General features: G+C 41.8%; 1 protein-coding gene across 8 annotated transcripts in view; it reads right to left on the bottom strand.

The window, feature by feature from the left end:
• The window catches only part of ATXN1 (ataxin 1), a 415,485-nt gene that overhangs the window by 259,988 nt on the left and 139,893 nt on the right, over nt 1–15,604 (bottom strand). The window lies entirely within an intron of this gene.

Below are 15,604 nucleotides of genomic sequence, written 5' to 3'. Positions count from 1 at the left end.
TCTAAACTGTCAGAGAAATAAAAACTAGTTCTTTGGAAAATGTTCAGACCATTACTGATTTTGACGCTCTCTGAGATTCCTTTAAGCTACAAAGTTAAGCAAATTCAGTTCATGTATTTGCTATAACAGCCTGACTCACGTTCACATGTGCTGCTCTGATGGTGACTCAGGGAAAGCATGGTACCAGTGGCATTCAAAGTTATCACTAACATTTATTGAACACTTACTATGCCCTTGGCACTGTGCTAATGCCTTATGCTATGTGAAGTAGGTGGTAATCACTACTATCTCTGCTATTAAGGATGAAACTGACAGTTTGTTCAGCTAGTAGACATTTAAGCCAATATTGTTAACAGAGACCATAATCATAATTCCAGTACTATACATCTGTCTGAAATGTTGCTATTAACACTCCTGTACTTTTTATTAAAAAGTTAAATATAAATCAGCATCACCTTATTTTTCCCCAGAGTTGACATGTCACCAGTCTTAGCATTACTAACTTTTGGATTTGACTGTCCTTTAATTTTGATTTCCAAGCTAAACCAAAATCAACATGTTCCTATTTCAGTCAAGAGTAAATTATAGTTATTTTAGTAAATTAAAAATGCCAACTAATTCCAAATCCAGATGCCAAAGCACAAAGGAAAAATCTAAAATCCAATTCCTACTTAAATGGCTAAATTTTATTAGAAAGAAGGCAAATAATAAAATCAAGGGCCAAATGTGAATTCCTAATTTATGATATGGAAATAAAGAGAAGAATTTCTAAAATATTATATTATGTCTATGGTTTAAGAAAATACTTAAACTTATTTTACCTACTTACAAATCCAAATATGGTTGATCTTAGAATCGTTCCAACATAAAATAGATAAGAGCATATCAAGAAACCAACAAAGTTATTTACGGGTCCCATGTTAACTGCCCTTTTGTAACGTGTATACATGTAGACAGTTATTTGCATTCTCTGGTTATGCCTCTGTGCCTTTGTGCATGCCCTCCCTTTGATTAGCATGCCTTTCCCCTCCTTGCCACCTAAAAACTGCCTACTCATTCTTCAAGGCCAACCTTGAGCCTCAAATCTTCAGGATGTCTTCCTCCCCCCTCCCCTGAGGGTTTCCAGAAATCCAAGTAGAGTGGTTTCTGCCCTCTCCTAGGTGTGCCTAGCTCTGCAGTGGTACTGTCAGTATCCTGACATTTTCTGTTCACAAATTATGCCCCATATCAACCACCCAGCCATTGATTCTCCCACCAGCACCCATCTCTCCACTTCTCCCCTGCACCACTATGTCTGCCCTCAGCTGCCCACCATTATAGCTCATCAGGACTATTGTGCTGGCTACCTGGTTGGCCTTTGCTTCCACTCCTGCCACCCTAAAGCCCATTCTCCACCATCAGCTCATGCTTAACGTGATGCAATGGCTCTCCACTGAGCTTAGATTCTCATGACCCCCTTATGGTATGGTCCAGCCCTCACACTCATTTCCAGCCTGGCTTTCTTACAATTCCTTAAAAGCAACTTGTTCTCCTAGGCCTCAGGGCCTTCGTACATGATCTCTTCTCTCTTAAGACTTCTCCCCAGATCACTCACCTTCTTCATCACATGACCTTGTGTCTTGTCTCTTTCAACTCCCAGCTCAGTCAGTACTCTTCTCAGGGGAGCCTTTCCTGACCAGTCTGGCTGACTCACTGACACGTTTTCTAGAATCATGCTCTCCTGACCTCCCTAGCCAGATCACTGCCTCCTACTACACGTTTTTCTAGAATCACACTCCCTTGTTACATTGGTCAACTTTGCAATTATGCATTTTTGTCAGATTCATTGATTGATGCTTGTTTTACACACTAATTAGTAAACTCCAGGAGGGCAGAACTGTGTCTGCTCTCACCCACCCTTGCATCCTCAGTACTCAACACATGCTTGGCACTTTATAAGCATGTCACAAAAACCTGCTGAATGAATAAACAAGAAAATGAAGGAAGAGGGAAGGAGAGAAGGAGAGAGGGAGGGAAGGACCTTGGACAACCCTTATCATAATTTAATTAGAGTTTGTTGAATTCCTTTGCTGAGGGCTTTTCAACAAAGTGTAAGGTCTACCTACACTCCTCTGAGCAGCATTAAAGGCCCCTGTGACCTGACCCGGCCAACCGTGTCACTCCTCCAGCTGCACTTGACCCTCAGCCACTCCGAACCCAGCAGCTCCCTGACCAACCCTGCCTTACTCCTGTTCATCTCCATACCCTGGTCTATTCTGAGCCCGCTGCAACATCCTCTTTGCAAATTCAAACTCATTCTGTAAGTCTCAGAGTTGGGGCTGCTTTTCTAGAAGCCCTCTCCAATACTTTCTTTCTCCATTTTTCTACCACACCCCATGTTAGCCCTATTAGAGTAATTATCATATTTTCTTGTGCTTATGTCTTAAGCAAGCTCATCTCTCCCAATACATCATAAATCCCTTAAAGGAAAGGAGGGGTATTGCCTCTCACACTATCCCTAAGTTTAGCACAGCAGCCTGGTACATCAATAGTTGGTATCTAAATATATGTGGAATGAACAAAAAAAGATTTATATATATATATAATATATATGCATATATATTATAAATATACACACACATATATATCATACATGCATACATATTTCACATGTGCAAAGCTCCAGAGTTGAGTATTTAAAATAGTGTATTTTAATTATTAGTAAATGTGAGGCAAAATGGTTATAAATTCATCTGTAAAATGGGCATAATAATGCCTACCTCACAAAGCAGTTAGGAAAAATAAATAATATATATAAGTAAAATGTCATATAACTCAGCATAAAACTCAGCACCCCGGAAGGACTCCATAAATATTAATTGTATAATCAGTATCACTGTCAACATTACCATTAGGGGCAACCAAGTTGAATTTATTATTCATGCTCAAATTTAACAGTTTTATCCGCCAACATGTTTTCCTATTAAAACATTAATTAGCATTAGCATCTCTGTGAGGCCATAAACAGGGCTAAAGAGGTACCCAGCAAACTAAGAATAAAGGAGAGTTTTATTACTGTAGCTGAAAGACAAATTATTGTTTCAGTAATCTTCAGTACATGTGTAAAGATACAAAAGCATCCAGAGGAAAGAAATATTTCTGTACAAACATCATTTACAAAATCTAAGTAATAGAAACAACAAATATTGCCATTCAGGCATTATAAACATTTAGCTGAAATAATTAGAAATGCTTACTGTACATTATTTCTTTTGCTAAAAAAACAAGATAGAGATACATATTCACTCTATTTCTTCTAATTATTGCACAGAGTAATGTGACTTATAAATAAATATTATGTATTTGTCTAACGAATATGCCAACAAAAGTTTGAATTAATAGCAAACACATTTCATGTGTTGTCTCTTAGATGCTATTCTGATTTAGAATTGCTAAAATTTAATGAAGCAGACCATTTAAGAAGCAAAAAAGAGGCAGAACAATTTTGCAACAGTTTTTTAGGAAAAAAAATAATGTAAGAATGATTTGTCTACAAATGCTACACAGCACACAATTGAGCAGAATGAACTGGTAATAATTTATTCAACAAAGCAAACTTACCATTTGGTCCTATATTACACTTTCTCTTGCATATCGGCCTAATTGAAATAATGCACAGTAAAGTATTTTATATACTGTCTGCTAGTGAAATATAAAGTACCACCATTACTGCATTTTGAGATTTCTCTTTTCAATTTATCTTTATCTCTGTGATAAATGTAATACCCAAAGCAAGTTCGATTTGTAATTGGGACTTAACCATTTCCTGAGATGTCTACTCGTTACAGAGGGAAATATAAAAATGCTAAATTCGTAACTTCTGATTGTTTTACCACTAGAATATTTAACTACTTTTAAACTGAATTATAATTTCTTTCATTGGCCCAAACTATTGACCAGTTTACCATAATGCAAATATAATATATTGTTCTTTGCAACAGAAGTAAGATGGGCAGGCAGAACAAACCCATTTAGCAAAAACAGCCTTAAATTTACTGAGACAATTTTTATCTGAATTTACTGTTAATTTCATTATTGTGTTGCTTGCTTTTGTGTCATAAAATCTGGTGAAATCTTAGAAATTTATTTTAGGCAAAATCCCTCTTTATTTATGCTGTTCCCTCAACAGGGAATGTCCTTATTCATTTATGTTCCTCTTCCTTTAAGATTCAGCTCAGATGTTACTTCCTCTGTGACATGTTCCCACATGGATTCTGTCTGGCTGGCCGTGTAATGATCTGCCTTCCTCCCTAGACTGTGAGCCCCTTACACTCCCTGACCAGCTCTCTCTGCATTTTTCCTGACCTACACACTTCTTTGCACGTAAGATATTCTCAGTAAATACTGACTTAATGTGTCAATGAATACGCACTTTGATACTCTTAGGACTATGGTGAAAATGTGACTAAATGTGATCTGAATTTAAAGGTTAAAAAAAAAATTCCATTTTTAGTGAAATGAAACTCTTAGCATTTTCACTTCCAGATGTATCAGCATTACATAAAAGATGTTGAAACTATTTTAGCAAATAGACTTGCTGCACATTTTCCTGTCTGAGAATTAGTCTGAAAAATAACAAGCTGCACAGGGGCCTCTGCGTGTTCTCACAACAAACATTCAGTTAGGTATTGATTCACACATTCATTTAATGGAAATCTGGAGTAAGACACCGCCTCCAGCACCAGCTTGTCACACATCACTCCATTCATTCAGATGATTCCCCAGGGAGCTCTGCCAAGCCCCCCCCCCCCCCCCCCAGCTCAGGCCAGCTCCTTGTTGATGAGGCATCTCAGCAGTAGAGAACTGCAGCACTCAGAAAGCCGACACAGGGACTGGCTCACACTTTCCACTTTTATTGTACTTCTTATTTCCACATGGACCAATTTCTCACATATCCGCTTTTAAATTCTCGAGACTGAACTTTTGAGCCAGTGACAATTTACCTGGCCACATAATATATTACATCACCATACACGTGCTAAATCCCACCTCACTCAAAGGCTGTATTTTGCTCATAAAAGAGCAATGGGTGGCAAAAGAACAAATTTCTCATAATAATGTCTGCAAGCTGACTGTCCACATTCAGAACTGTTAGTTGCTGCTGGGACAATAAATAAGGATTTTCGAAGAGCTCATCAAGCCTTACTTGCCGGGTTCTCGGTCCTCTATGCCCCAAGATTTTTTAGGCATGTGACAGGCAGAGGACAGAGCTGTGTCTTCCATCTCAGTCCACATAGAGGTTACTGTCAGCCTCGCCCTCTGTGCTCAGCCACCCAAATGACCCCAGGGTCTTGCTGTCGGTCCACACCTTCTCTCTTGTGTGACATCAAGGCATTGGGATGATGGATGATATGTAACAGGTTAAATGTAGTAGCAAGAAGGGGATATTCTGGCTTACATTATCACCTTTAAATACTTGTATTTTTAAAATGTAATGCCCAACATGATAACTATAGGTAACACTGCTGTATGGTATCTATCAGTTGTTAACAGGAAATCCTGAGTTACCACAAGGAAAAAGAATATTTTTTCTTCCTTTTTTTTTTGTATTTATATGAGATGAAGGATGTTCATTGAACTTATCTTGGCAATCATTTCACAACACATGTAAGTCAAATCATTATGCTGCTCACCCCAAATTTATACAGTGCTATTATCAATTATATCTCAATAAAAATGGAAAAAAATTCCTTTAAACCCAAAAAATATATATATTTGTATTATGCAAAATTTGAAATCTACTCAAGAATGTATGCAACATGTATATAATCTAAGAAACATAGCAATAGAACAATTACCATAAACCTACCATCTCAGTTAAGATGTTACTAGTATTAATGAATCTACCTATTTGCTGCTTCCCTAAGCTCTTCTCTAGAGAATCACAGTCCTATATTTTGTATATATCATTCCCTAAATCACATTATTTTATTGTGCTTGATTTTGAGTTTTGTCAATAATTCTATCACATTGTACGGAGTCTCCTGTGAATAGTTTTTTCATACAATATTGTTTCTAAGATTTAACTGTGTTTTTGTGAGTAGCTGTAGCTCATTCATTTTCACTGCTGTACAACAGTACCTTCTGTGAATTTTTAAATATTCTTCTATTGATGGGTTTTTAATTTTTTAGTTTCTTGGGTTATTTTTATTTTTTCTGTTAGAAACAATGCTATTTCCATTAGAAACCCCAGTTTCTCTGGGGTACTGCCCACAAACGGATTGGCTGGGTCACAGGACATAGGAATATTCACTTGTACACAATTACTGACAAACTGTTTTCTGAAGTGGGCATGTCAATCTACATTCCTAGCAGCAGTGAACCCCATTATTTTTTTAACTGTTAAGTCCTTTTTAAAATCAATAAGAAGGTCTATTTGATCTAAAGCTGGTGTTTCCTTTTATAGGTCCAAGTTACAACTATCCACAAAGAAGTAAATCTCCTATAACCTCTCATCACATTGGTGAGTTTACACTTTATTCTCACTAAATACAATGAATGCAAGCTACTTCCTAAGGTATGTTTATTTTCTAACCTTCAACAACTTAGACTGGACTGAGGGTAAATAATCTGAAAACTCTACATGGATTTATTTCCCAGTTATTCTATTCATTAGCAGGGTGGCTACCAATGGTGTCAAAGAATGCTCCAGACTACAGTAGGTCCCGAAAGTGACTTCCCATTTGGAACAGGAGGTCATGAATAAGCTTAAAATACACAAAACTATGGCAAATTGAGAGAAGTGGGTTTCTTTTAACATTAGAAGTGGAGAAATAGCTAAAATAGATAAAGAAAAGTCTTCTTAGCTTTTCCTTTAGACTAGCAAAGTTAAAAACAAAAACAAAAACAGAAAACCTTTGTAATTAGGTTCAACAGGCTTCAGGTTAGAGCAACACAGCTTCTTTCTTTTCCAAAAGACCAACATCAGAGCTTGAGGCTGCTGAACCTTTCTTTGGCCCTGGCTCCACGTCTGAGCTTCAGCCCAGCCAGTTCTCCATCTTTCCGTGGTGTGTCTCTATGCACCTGATTGGGTCTGAGTGCAGTCAGCAAGCAAAGGGCACGAGGAGAGGCAATGAGCACAACCTCTATTGCTAGAATAGTAACATGTAGGAGGACGACGACACCAGAGCGGACACAGACATTTACTGGGAGAGGAACTAGTCTACTTCTTTAACTAACTGGAACACAGAACAGGGCAGCGGACTTGAAACATACTCAACAGTTTCAGCTTTCTTCCCTACAGTCATTTATCACTGGTAGCAACCACTCGCTGAATATCAGGTTATTCTGACCATGTTTTCAAGTTCTTTCTCAATCCTGGTCGTTTTTTTACTGGAGCCCCAACAAGCAGGAAAATGCCCAAAAGGCAGCAAGTCGGGGCAGAAGGAAGATTCGAGGCCTTCACCTACACGTGGCATGTGAAAAACTGGATGTGATGAAAAGTAAAACAAACTCATACACGTGACGACCACTGGGATGCCACCTATTTGAGGGCTTTGGGCATCTATCAGGGAAGCCTTACGCTTCTTTTTGGAGTCTCACAGTGTTTTAATTAAGTAGGGCCAAGGGGCCTTATTTTAATCACATGGGTGGTGCCTTCTCTTTTTAGGCCAATAAGCTGGAAGCCAGCCAGGCAGTGCTCAGAGCGCAAATATTTCCTTCTTGGTCAAAAAATCTCTCCGGCTCACATTTATTTTCTACTGAAAGTGTGGTAATGGAAGCAAGCCCTTTTGAATATTCACTATCTGGTGCTGGGCACCCACAAATGTGATGGGGAAAATATGTGCCTACAGCCTCAGTTGAAACCACAGATTTGAGACAATTTTCAAGATCAGCAAAAATATAAAAATCAACACATTTTATAGGACTCCATTGTAACAACTGATATGTAAGGATCTTATTAAAACAGAGTTATTTCCCACAACTACAAAAAGCTTTAATTTAAAACGAGTTTGTATTCTAATGTTATGTTAAAAGCATGTCTGGCTTCTTATTTGCGACTAGGTTATCTTTTCAGGGGAATGACTGTATTTCACTGTCAGCGCCCAATGAGAGATGAATCAGTCCTCCCCTCACCTCCGTAACCTCCTAAGGGAAATGAGGTCAGGACCCACTTCCAAGCCCCAAGCACCAGGTGCAACATCAAACATTGCAGCAGACCAAGAGAAGCCCTTTCCCAAGACAGAGCAGTACGGTCACAGGGCTATGTGCTCCACTGCCAGGCACAGAGCAAAGAAAAGCTAAACATTTATTATAAGGTCTCGCAAGGAGCTGTTCCAACAAGCTGGACCACCCACCCACATGCCCATCTCGGCCCCTCCTGTCCTGTCCTTACTGCCCCTGGTGGGGGCCTGCTGGCTAAAGCGCACCCTTCCAGGGTGCTGGGCCAGGGAATCCCTGGCCACCTCTCCCCCTGCATCTGCACCCCAGCACCCACAGGGGAGCGCCACCACTCTGGGATGCGAGCCGCGGCTTCGTGGCTGCCTGCCAGTGGCTTGAGCTCTAGCTCCTTTCTACAAGAGGCTTGGTGAGCAAATTAGAGGTTATAAACACCTCAGGTGGAAGAAAGAAAATTCCTTTGGCCTTTGTAAGGGAACTTCGTCAGTGTCTCCAATGTGTAAGACAGAGGATGTGCTTGCCCATGCCCCTCCGCCCTGCCGGGCATGTATGGACCACACCTTCCGCTGATCACCATTATAGTAGCAAGGCAGGAAGATGTTTCTTTGGAAAAAACGTCTCTCCTGTTTGAGGACACTGCTGGCCCCTGAAGAAGCAGCAGAAAGCTCCTTTCAGTGTAAAGGGAAGGCACATTCCTAAATGCACCACTGCCAAATCCACGTTGGCGGAGAAGGCTGGAAGTCAAAGATCTGGGCTCCCAGCACAGATTAAAGTTTTATTAGGAGAAACCAGAAAAGCACACCTCTCTGGACAAGAATAGCAGAGAGGCAGCTGAGTTCTAAATTGTGCTGGAAATAAAAGCAAGCAGTGTAGCATTAAGTAAAAGAAGTGGAGTCGGTTAACACTGATGCTTTGATGCACGCTACATAGCCTGTCATACCTTGCAGGGGCTGGTTACCAACGTGGTATGGTTTTAAGATCACAGCTCTCCATACCTGAAGCTACATAATCAGAGCCTTTCCTTTGGTTTAGAGACTCTTTCTCTCTTTAAATTTCAGAACAATATACTACCAGGCAAGTGGAATATCCAGATATCCAAAAAGAGAAATACACAGACACACACACAGACACACATGGGAAGAGGACAGATTCTCAATCAAAGTGGAATCCTAATCTTAGCTTTACTGCACTCCTGCTCTGCAACTTTGGGGAAGTTATTTACTGGCTTGACTCTCAAGTTCACCACCTGTCTTATGTAGAAGGTTGGTGTAAAGCTGAGGTTCAGTTATGTATATAAAAGTACATGGCCCAGACCACATATCTAGCAGGCATCTGGACACTAGTTTTCCTCTTCCTTTTCTCAGAGCAGGTCCTAATGGGAACAGGTGAGGACAGAAGTACACTAGCTCCCTGCTGTGGAAATGATGGGGAGGTCAGCAAACACAGAGAGTGGGTTGACAGGAGGAAAGCGGCACCTGGGGCCTTGTAACAGACTCAGTTTCACAGGCATGTAAGTTCAGCTCTGTTCCAGGGTGCATGGAGGCTGCAGGTTGACACTTATTTGCCATGCTGACTGCCTGGAAAGACTGTAAGCTTAGAAACTGCCCTTTGCCAATGAGCCACACCTCACCCCTCCCAAGGCTCTTCCAGGCTTGGTGTCCAGCTGGGGAGATGAGGTGTTGGGTGCATCAGAACAGCTGCCCTCCAAGGTCCACCAGAAAAGGTAGAAGCAGGCAAAGCTATGACCAGATGGCAGGCAGACAGGCCAGCAAAACAGACTGCAGGCAGCTTCCAACTTGCTGAAGGCCAGCAATGCCGACCAGACCCCACTGATCTATCGGCCAGGACAGTGGGGCCGGACACCTTCCTACCAGCTTAGCAAGGACTGGCCCCACACCAAAGTGTGCAACCAAAGACGGTTTTCTTATCCTGTGCATCAGCACCTCTGCTCTTAGGGATCATGCCATCTCACCCTGAAGAGTTAGCTATCCTTGCCTTCCGAAGCGTGAACCAAGCAGTCTCACCCATCACGAGGTAGACGGACCAGACAACTAGGGCTAACAGTGGGAGGAGGGGAGGAGCTCTGAGGCAGGCTGACGAAGACATGTGAAATCCAAAAGGCCACTCTGCAGAAGATACATCCTCCGAATTTCTCTTCTATAATTGCTGTCTATAAAAACAAGCTTAACCTGAATGTACAGGGAGGAGAAAGGTATTTTTAATAATAAACAGGAACAGCCAGCACGAGTAACAGTGACATTATTTAGAAACATTAATAGGTCAAGGCACCAGCCCTTCTGCTCCCCCAAAAGGCCTACCTGGAGCACAGGCAATACGCAGAACACATTTTGGAGGTCACGAATCTGACAGCATTTTCTGCTGTAGTGTTCCCTGGAGTGAGACTTGAGGAGGTTTTGCTCTTAGAGAATTTGAAAATGCTAAAGGGGGCAACAAGAATATATATACATGGAAATCTTGTAAGCAGTTTGTTGTGCTTCTTTCCCTATCCAGTTGCAGCGAATTTTTGGCCATTATTTTCTACTTAATAATCAAGATTAATAATTTTGGGGCCATTCAGTCTGTGTATTATCTGTAATACATTTAAAAAATTCCAGTTGACCTTTCCCAAATGCCCTGCTGTACTTTTGGGCCATTCTCCCCAGCCTTTCTTTGATGAGCTGTGTGCACAATGAGTGGGGCACAATTTTAATACTAGTCTGAGCAAAACCAGAATATAAGGTAAATAGAAGCATCACACAATGCTTCCCAAAGCCAAAAGAAATTATTTTGGAGTATGTCAGTGATTATATTCCATCATCTGTTAATTAAATTATTAAATTATTAAACAAATAATTAAAAGTTGACTACATAATAGTATTAAACAGCAGGCACAACTTTTTGAAAATGTCTCCCTGGTATTAGCTATGCAAAACCACCAACTGAATGCTCAATGCTAATCAAATTCATCTCTTCTTAAGAGCAGTGTATAATAAATGGGTAGCCTGAAAGGAATGCTTTGAACAGAACGCTTCACTATTGTCTGATTATTCTAAATTTAAAACTCCAACAAAGGAAAGGATTCTTCTTGAGGTTCAAGATTCATAAGGATTTGGTAATGAAATTCCTTTAGGAGAGCAAATAAAAAAAATTGCTATCTACAAGCTGCCAGGGTTCTATGTGTTTTTAAATCGAAGTCCCCATTCATTCAACAACAATTGTTTGTTTGAATAAATGAATGAAGGAAAAGGCCTAAAATACTTAACAAGTTTAATGACCTATAAGTTATGAATCAGGCAGCAAATTTAATCATACCCAAGTTCACAGGCTGAGACCAGTTAAATGTCAGCTCTCACCCAGAAGGCCAAAGGCAGACCTGGAAACTGAAGTCATGTCCTTTGATTCTTAGAAAATGACCCAGCTGAGCAAGCCTGTTGTTTAGCTGCCTTGCTGCAAAGTCTCAATTTGGAATGCATGTTATCTAGGCCAGGTGAGGTAAAATTAAGGCAGCATAACAAAGCTGGGCTTGTTCCTGAAATTATACAGGTAGTCCTAAAAAAAAGGAAAAGAAAAGAAAAGAAGCACCCCCTGCCCCATCAAAATGCTAAAAATGAAAATCAAATTCCTGATATTAAGGTTAACGTCTTCACTCAAAAGAGGCATGCGGCGCCAAGGGTGGTGCAGCAGCACCGTGGATACAATGCCAAGAAGAAAGACCACCCGCAGGACAGTGGGTGAGGGTGGGGGCTGGCGGCCCAGGGGGCTCTGGGTTTATTCTTCCAGCTGCCTGCTAACACCCAACTTCTTCCACTCTGACTTCCTAACAGGATGCAATCCTGGAGCCAGCCAGACACTGCCAATCTGTTTGTTTTGGTAACTCAGAGGAGAAAGATGACTAGAAGGTTTTTTGCAAGTGGAATCTAGTTTGCAAGTAGAAAATTAAAATGCATTTCAGAGTGAGGGTTTCCAAATCGTAAATCTTGAAGTTTTCAAGATCCAATTAAGGGTATTAATATTACCTGCATATCAAGCTGTCTTTTGTGAGCTAAGCAGGAAAGCACCTGCCCCAACTCGATTTTTCTGATCCCAGAGGAAGGCAAAGCAGAGACGTCCTGACCCAAATTATTACAGAGGTAAAGTTTGTCTACAGGATCCTTCCCCTTCTGTCCCTTAAGGTGCCTCCTCTTAAAGACCCCAGGGGCTTCTGCTCTGCAATTCTTTTCCACCCCTTCCCTGTCAACATTTACACCAGTGAAACAGTATATTGTTTCAATATGAATATACTTTAGCCGCTGTTTTGTCCCCTAAACAAACTTGTCCCTTAAACCTTTTAATTCTTAAAGTGAAGAATCAAAAGGTTTACTTTCCTTTAAATTCCAACATCAGCCAGCAGCCAGCATTCTGAATTGGGAGACAGGTTACAGTAACATCCCTTAATTTTAAAAGCTTCTTTTGCCTCATCGTAAGGCCCACCATGAGATGGAAATACAAGCTGAAATTACAAGCTGGGTTCCTACTCCACTGTGACCATGGGAAAATTGTAGCCGAGCTGCAGTTTGCATTTACAATGCAATAATTATTATAATGTAATATGATATTATAATTATGAGATAAGGAGCATAAAGTGGCTGGCACAATGGACTAAAGACTACCCTAGTCTCAAAAAGAACACTGGGGTTCTGAAGCGTGGAGTAGTGCTGCCCCAAGTTGATTCAGCTCTTCCCAAGGGCCAGCCACTAGGCTCAAGGGGAACTGGAAGGAGCAGATTCTTGTCAGTTTCTGGGAGCTGGTGGCCTTGGGCCCTGGAGTCAGGCGCCCCCTAAAGGCAGATCTGCGGTTTGGCTTTCTCTAATCACCATTCTCTTTGCTGGCTCTTTTCCAGCCTGAGTGCATCTCAGCTCTTCCCCACCCTCTTCTTCCTGCCTATTGGCCGGGAGGCCCAGATGCCTGGAGTAGCCCCGTTCCTTGCTGCACCGCCTCCTCTTCCCAGGCCTCACCCTACATTCAGTAACAGAATGTTCATGGGAGAATCTCCAACAGCCCCACAAGTGAGTTTACTTGAGCACCTGGCAGCCAGAACATAATTAAAAACAAATTTCCACCAGGAAAAGCAAGTTTTGAGGTGAGCAGGTGATGCAGCAGGGAAAGGGCCCCCACGCCAGCATCAATGGTGGGTTTGCCAAAGCCCTGAGCTCGGCTCGCTCGGGCTTTTGTTAGGAGGTCTGAGCTGAATTTTACAAATGAAAATATAAACACTGGCAGATGTTTAGAGAGGCAGGAGAAGACGTGACCACTAGAACAGAACAGGAGGATTCACCAGTGCACGCAGGAGGACGCAGGGGAGGCGTGGAATGCTGAGGGGCAGAGATTGGCCTGGAGGCTGTGGAACACAGAGCAAGAAGCAAGCAGGCTGAAGCGCAGGGGAGGAAGGAGCAAGCAGGCTGGACAGCTGCAAATGCTTCCCTAGAACCCCTCAATAAAAAGAGATACAGAAGAGTAAAATAAAGAAAATGCTTCACACTTGGGTTTAGGATGAGGAAGATACCGGGAAGCCCAACTGTTAGAGGGGACCCAGTACATCTAGTTGTTAGAGCATGTGAATTACATACATGCACATGTATGTATCATATCATATATCAGGAGAAAGAACATTGCACTGATTGCAGACATTGGAAAACAAAGAGTGAAAACTGACAATAATTGTTTGAATTGTGTAAAAGAAGTACAAATTTTAGTCTTTTATGTGAACTGCTTCCACTTACCACACAGCACAGATACCAGGAAATGTGTCATGAACTATGGAAAGTTACATTTTACGACAACACTAAATTCTGTGTTATATGTTCAGCTTCCTATTTTCTGATGCACATAGTCACAGACTCTGGGAGCCAGAATGGACTGTAGGGAGATCCCTTACTCCTAACTTTCATTTCACAGATGTAGAAACTGGGCTCACAGTGAGTATGGCTTTCCCAAGGCAACACAGAACCAGTTTAGAGCACAACTGGGGATACAGTAGGGCCACTTGTGCCCCCCCCCCCAATGCTCTGGGGCTACCCCTCAAGTGTTGTGTGCTCAGACTGTGCTGCAGGGACACAATCCCTTCTCCCTCATTGTGCAAGATCATTTGCTCACAGTTCAGGATTATTCGGGGAGCATGGGAAATAGGTATGACGCTTAGAGAAAGAGTGGGCTGAGGAATAGAGATGCTGAAACTCTTGGTTAAGCAACTTTTAGATGACAAGGTCTTTCAAAGAACTTATAGCCTTTCTGTTAGAAAATCGATAGGAGAGTCAATATACTACAGTAAGAAAAAAAATGTAGGTTATAGAGTCTCATAGGCCAAGTTACAGAAACTTTCCAAGCTTAGATTCCCCTACCCATAAAATTGGCAAGATGACAACACTTACTCAGAGTTGTGGGGTAGATGAACTCATATATCAAGAACACTTAGCATGGCACATATGCTCAGTCAGTGTTTAGTATTCCATTGTATTTCTTTCCTATAGTCTCCTCGCACAGTGCCACTAAGAAAGCCTCATCTGTGAATACCTGGGTGGGAAAGGTGTTTCCAAGGCCAGGAAGATGCTATTTCACAGGTAACCTTGGAATGCATGTTGAACGAGTCAGTGTTAAGCTCACATATAACTTCAAAACAGAATGTCAGTCTGGGGCAGGAGATCTCAGGGAGTCTAAGAGCCCGGTCTGTTTCCCTCTGACATTGCAAACACATGAAAAGTTACCCGCCTGCCCCCAGCAACCTTGGTCATTTGGAACCACCTCTTGCTTTACATCAAAATGTGTTCACAGAAAACAAAGATACCATAGGTCAAGGGTATCCCCAAATTATTCCTCCTTGATTCTTGATAATGGTTCCTTATTTTTCACATCCAAAACCTCTAAGAAATGGATCACAGAGCCTAATGTGGCCAGCCATAGGACTGAAGCTCACGACACGTCCGTTTGGGTGCCCGTGAGCTGGTGCAAAATGCCCAAGGCTGCAAGAGGAGAAGGAAGGTGCCCAGTCTCCAGACAAAGGCCCCTCATACCACGGCAAGCCCTCAGAGTTCTCATGTCTCATCAGGTCCCCTCCCCACATGTAACTTTATCAGTAAATGAGAGATTAAAGTCTCCTAGGGAAGAAAGTCAGGAGCTCGTGACTCATGCTACAGAGAGATCTCCAGCCAAACTGCTGTGTGCACAGTGACACTTCAGTGGGGGCCACTGACTCTGCCTGCAAGCCTGAGCATTAGTCGGGTCTGCTTACACACTTCCAGCCGTATCACCCTCCCTCTGTTCCAGAACGCTCTGTGACGTGGATATTCCGGGAAACAAGCAGCCCAGCTCTGTCTATGTCTTCTGTTTCTCTCTTTCCCTCTTTCTCCCTCTGTGCCTCCTATAATCCTTCATCCTCTCCCTCCCTCTCCTTGCTTCCTTTTCCCCCTTCCTC

Source organism: Manis javanica, chromosome 16, assembly GCF_040802235.1.
Source record: "Manis javanica isolate MJ-LG chromosome 16, MJ_LKY, whole genome shotgun sequence".
Lineage (NCBI taxonomy): Eukaryota > Metazoa > Chordata > Mammalia > Pholidota > Manidae > Manis > Manis javanica.
The sequence above is the reverse complement of the archived record's forward strand: the minus strand, read 5'-3'. Positions and strand labels throughout refer to the sequence as shown.